This window comes from Silene latifolia, chromosome X (genome assembly GCF_048544455.1).
Source record: "Silene latifolia isolate original U9 population chromosome X, ASM4854445v1, whole genome shotgun sequence".
NCBI lineage: Eukaryota > Viridiplantae > Streptophyta > Magnoliopsida > Caryophyllales > Caryophyllaceae > Silene > Silene latifolia.
In genome coordinates, this window is record NC_133537.1 from 171,337,286 (window position 1) to 171,343,289 (window position 6,004).

Below are 6,004 nucleotides of genomic sequence, written 5' to 3' on the forward strand. Positions count from 1 at the left end.
GTTATAAGATTGGGGAGGACAAAGTGATTCAAGTCACACTTAACAAACTGAACGCTAAAATGATATTCAACACTAAAATGAGTGAATAATAATGAAGGGTCCTGATTTTCGCAGTACGCATTTTACTCATCTCAGTACGCTTGTGACCATATTGCCCTTCTCATTTCCACTCGTATTTTCCCTCTCTAATCTCTCTCTAAAGTTTTTTCTCTCTAATGTGAATACATTATCATTCGTCTAAAATTTACTGTATAAATAAATATGTACTGTGTTGATAAATTATGTACTTCGTTCATATATTACACACTGTATTCATTAGTTTTGTGCATACTACATAAAAAAAAATAAAAAGAATAATAAAAAAAAAAAAACAAAGCAATTGCAATTGCAATTGTCAATACAGTACATTGAGAAAAATGAAGATTTGATTATGTCCAATCTTCACAAACAACAACCCACTACTAGGTACTACGTACTGGTCACTCCTTCGCCTGCCATCACTTCGTCGGACACCACTTTGACGTGAACCACTTTACCGGCCAACCGTAAAACACCCATCCGTCACCATAAAACAGCCCCTCCATCAGACAAACAATATGCTAAACCTCCATCGAACAACTCCGCCGTTAATAACACCACACCCTTCGTCACCGTCGTTACTACTGTCGAGAGCCAACCACCATCGACTGACATTGACAACTCAATATGCTAAAACACCAACAGCAAACCCTGCATATACTAATTAACAATTTATTAATTTACATAAAACCCTAATAAAAAAGGAATACAAATTATAAAAAAAAAATCAATTTAATTATTTATATAGGTAGCTAATTAAATGATTGCTCTTGATTCGAATCGTCGTTCATAGTTGAAAATTTTTGAGGAGGTTGAAGTAAATTGGTTTTAACAAATTTTTGAGGAGGTTGAAGTAAATTGGTTTTAACAATAGAGAGAAGGTATAGAAAATAGGGTTAATGTGTTTTTTTAGTAAAGGGTATCAAATGGAAATTTTGGTGTAAAAGTACTAAAATGAGTAAAAGTTGTACTGCGAAAATAAACTCCGATAATGAATTGGGTACAAATACCACTTAATAAATATGAGTCAAAAGTTGTTAAAATAATGTGTTATCAAATTGGTCAAAACCATCTTTTTATTGATTAGATTGACCCGTCTTATTCCATTATTATTCTATTGTTACCATGTGTTATTCCATTATTCTATTTTAACTATGTGGTCCCGGCGGTTCCTTGACACTAACTCCCCTTCTTCTGGGCGAGTTTATTTTATTGTTACTCTTATGTTATTCCACTCTTACTCTTAAGTTATTGTGTGCTATTCTATTGTTACTCTAATGTTACTGTGTGTTATTCCATTGTTACTCTTTTGTTACTCTTATGTTACTGTGTGTTATTCCATTGTTACTCTAATGCTATTTCACTGTTACTCTTATGTTACTGTCTGTTATTCCATTGTTATTCTAAATATATTCATTGTGTTATTCCGCTGGTATTCTTGTGTTACCGTGTTGTTAATTGATGTTATTCTTGTGTTACCGTGTTGTTACTCTTGTGCTACTCAGATGTTATTCTTGTGTTATCATGTTGTTACTCCGGTGGCATTCTTGTGTTATCGTGTTGTTACTCTTGTGTTAGCATGTTGCTACTCCGATGTTATTCTTATGTTCTCACGGTAATAACACGACAATAACATCCCAATAACACTACAGTAACACCACAATAACATTACACTAACACTAGAATAATACTACAATAACACTACATCAACATTAGAAACACCACAATAACACTACAGTATCATTACACTAAAACTAGAATAATACCATAATAACACTACATTAACATTAAAGTAACACTACAATAACACTACAATAACAGTACACTAACACTAGAATAATACCACAATAACACTACAATAACACTACATTAACATTAGGCTAACATTACAATAACAGTAGAGTGAAACTACAATAACTCTTGTGTTACTCCGTTGTTATTCGTGTGTTACTCTGTTGTTATTGTTGTGTTACCTTGTTGTTACTCCGGTATTATTCTTGTGTTACCTTGTTGTTATTCCAGTGTTATCCTTGATAGCTCATTGTTATTACTCTATTATTGTTATCACGGGTTACTCATTGTTATTCATATGTTACTATATATTACTCCGCGTTATTTTACTTCTAAACGCTAAAGGAAACTTTTTTTCGTAATTATTATTAAGGAAATGGGAGGCGTTTATTGGTTAACCCACGTCGAAGACAAGGAAAAAAATGATTTGAAAAGTTCAATAAATGATATTAAATTAACATGATCAAAGCAACAGGGGCCAAAAGTAGCACAAAACTCCACTCAAGAAGCCAATAGCTTCCAAAAACATAAACACGGACTAAGTAGTAAGTAGCAAAGTGTTTTGGAAATTCAAGACTTCCAAGTTATAACGATACAATAAAAAGAAGCTGAACATCGCGCAACAACTTCTTGATTATGTGTTGAGTTTAACTCTCTGCGGTCTGCGGAGATGGTTTTGATTAGGGGGAATTTCAAGTGGTTTCCTCCTTTAGCTACCACCTATTTACTCGCTTTTCTTGGCTATGGGGTTCTGGTCAGCGGGGTTTGTGTTACAAAGTGTAGGAGATTACTCTCCGTTGGAGACAGATTTTTGTGGTCTGCTTTCCGCCTTTTCTTTCTACGTCCTTGTGGCGTAAGTGCACTTTGTTTTCTCTCGTTGGGTCAAGGGGCTTGTTGGTTTCCAGATAAGGTGTATCACAGCCAAGGAGATGAATCTCCGAGACGCTTTCTTGGGTCTTGTAGTAGATATTTCTCCGAAGCTGATTTGATTAAGACGAGTAAAATTGAGTTTGTGGAGGCTCGTTGGTTTTCTGAGGAAGATTTACAAAGCCAAGGAGATGAATCTCCGAGACTCTTTTTTGGGTCTTGTTGCATTGGTATTTCTGCGAAAGCTACATCAATCAAAACAAGCAAAGATGGGTGTTTTCCTTTGGCCAGCGTTGCTCATCCATTAGAGATTGGGGTGGATATTGAGTTTGAAGAGCGTGTTCCGACTTCCGTCGTACGCCATCAACACGACGTTGTTTACCGATGCAATTGTTACCATGCTTTAGTTTATGTTGTTAGTAGTTCTATGGTGTTTTATGTTGTAGTTTATAGGTATGGTTTAGTTAGCCGTACCACTATAATGTAAAACTCTTTTTTCACAGCTGCCAAACTTCTTGATTATTTTATTCCTAGACAAAGGCCTCGAAAAAAGCGTGTTCTTCATCTAGCACTTGGACAACCCGAGCAACACCTTCTGCTATTTCTTTTTGGATGGCGCCACTAGGCATGTTGGAGGTCCTCCCCCTCATTGAGAGTGATCAAGCGAACCAAGTTGATACCGTACTAGCTTCTCCACCACGAGTCCAGATTCAAGCAACCATACCCCTGTGGCCCCGTTGTTGTATAACGGACCAGTAGCAGCAATGAAAGCAACCTCCATTCCGATTACCTCTGCTCCCTCCATCGACGACCAGAATTCACCTCTGACCCTCAGCAGCAACAACATCATAACCTGATACTGTTCGCACTACCACCAACAACCTCGACGCCGAGAACAACCTCAACTCAATCTCCAACGACGGTCACTAGTTAAGACGAATACAAGCATGTTCTAATGATCTAATCTCAGCTAAACTGACATTCTGAAAAGGTTCGATTTGAACTGCCCGAATTTGATGCTCAAATGATCTAACAGACTTAATCAGCCAGACTGCAGACTTGTTTGATTGAACTGATCCAAATGACTCTATTTTAACTATCCTCAACTGAAGCTCAGAAATTTATTTGCTGCAGCCTGCTCAGGTGATTTAACTCAAACCTGAATGCAAATATATTCAACTGATCCGATACAAACAAAACTGTTAGTATATTTGTCATGCACTCGTATCCGAATCGATTGATCGACCTGCTTTGAAAAAAGATAAATACTCTTCTGAATTACTCCCTTGGTCCCGGTCATTTGTTGTCCTTTTTCTATTTTAGGGTGTCTCAGTCAATTGTTGTTCTTTCTATTCTAGAATGCATTTGATGAGCAATTTGATCATTCACACTAAATTTGGTTCACTTATCATCTAATAATTGGCTCTCACCTCTTTTCTTGGTCTTTGTGCCAAAATCAAAAGACAATGACCAGGACGGAGGGAGTATATGATTACAAAACTAGTACAATTGTAGACGAAATACACAAATTCAAAACATAGTCGACTTAGGGTTTCAATATTTAGGGGTAATTAAAATAAAAAAAAAAAATTGAAGAGTAAACAACAAATCTAATCCAGCAATTGTAACAACAAATATCTTGAAATCGTGATTAACCTGATCGATGGAGGAATCGTAGGCTAATTTATAAATCTTAGAGTCTTGTTCAAGTGGAGATGGTAACGACATCTCCGCCATCATTGATTCGCTCATTCATAGTTTAAATCGAAGAGATTGAATGAAAATTGGTGCGTGAATTTGGGGATTAGTGTTCAATAATCGATTGTTAGGTTTCTGTGTATCGAAAAACTTTGAATTGTAGAAAGAGAGATGTTTTTTTCTGGTAAAGTGTAGAAAGAGAGATATTAAAGTGCAGTGATTTTTTTTAAAGGATGAGGAAGCAGTGTTTATTTGGAACGAGTGAAATTAAACGTGGATCATTGATCTCTAATCTAATTCAATGGCCGTGAGCACACTCACCATAAGAAACTAAACTCCCAAAATCCCAACTCTCTCTCTCTCTCTATATATATATATATATATATATATAAAATTGAGATTCGGTGAGAACCACCAACATAATGAGAACCGTGAGTAGACCTGGCAAACAGATTGGGTCGTGTCGGGTTCGTGTTCGTGTCACATGTAAACGGGTCACAAATCCTCCAACCCAAACCCGACCCAATTAAATCTCGTGTCGTGTTCGTGTGAACCCACTTACATAAATGGGTCATAAAGCCTCAACCCTAACCCGTTAATTTCGTGTCGAGTTCGTGTCGTGTTTTCGTGTCATGTCCATATTTGGAAAATTTCAGTATATTTATGTGATGGGGGATCATGAAAAATTAGGATTAATTTAGTAAACAGGTCATTCGTGTCGGGTTCGTGTTTAGAGAGCTCAACTCAAACCCAACCCAATTAAATATCGTGTCGTGTTCGTGTCGACCCACTTACATAAATGGGTCATTAGGCCTCAACCCAAACCCATTAATTTCGTGTCGGGTTCGTGTCGTGTTTTCGTGTCGTGTCATTGTTTGCCAGCTCTAACCGTGAGAACTCCACCTTATGGAATTTTTTCAGAAAAATAATGACATACTAGTAGAATCCCGTGCTTCGCACGATAAGTTTTTATAAGCTATTTTATATCTTTAGTTTTAATATTTTTAAAACATTATATACCTAAAATTATATACATATTTATAAATTTCAAATTTATCACATAAACTACTTTATATGGAGTATATGATAATTTTAATTTTACTTCTACATATTTCGCTAAATACCAAATTTACTTGTCAAATACATAAAAGTTTTGTATATAAATTATTACATGTTACGGCTGTTAGTCTATTACTCCATCTTCTCAATCATTTATTTATCTTTTTGAATTCTTGTAAGAGGTATTTTGATCAAAGTTATGATTAGGATTGAGAAAGTATTAAATTTATGATTAATTACAATAACGTAATACATATTTTATAAATAGTAAGTTGTAAGAGTAATTATACGCTAGTTTTAATAATTAAATGATATGTTACTCAATTACTCACCATTGTGCATTATCAACTTAAGAGTTTAACAATATATCTTTTCAAACTTTTAAAATTATTTAAGTTGACTATATATTGAAAGTAAGGACATAGGAGTATTAATTTGAGTCTTTTTTATACTCCCTAATGTAGCTATTAAGCTGGATATTGTCGACCGTGGCAATGCCCTAGTTGATGCT

The 6,004-nt window shown here is 35.4% G+C and overlaps 1 long non-coding RNA gene across 1 annotated transcript; it reads right to left on the reverse strand.

Annotated features, from left to right (window-relative positions):
* Nucleotides 1-3,113: 3,113 nt before the first annotated feature.
* Nucleotides 3,114-4,652, reverse strand: LOC141623709 (uncharacterized). Its single transcript, XR_012533529.1, has 2 exons — nt 4,393-4,652; nt 3,114-3,915 (listed from the first exon to the last, which is right to left on the reverse strand). It is a non-coding gene; the product is annotated as an uncharacterized LOC141623709 (long non-coding RNA).
* Nucleotides 4,653-6,004: the final 1,352 nt, after the last annotated feature.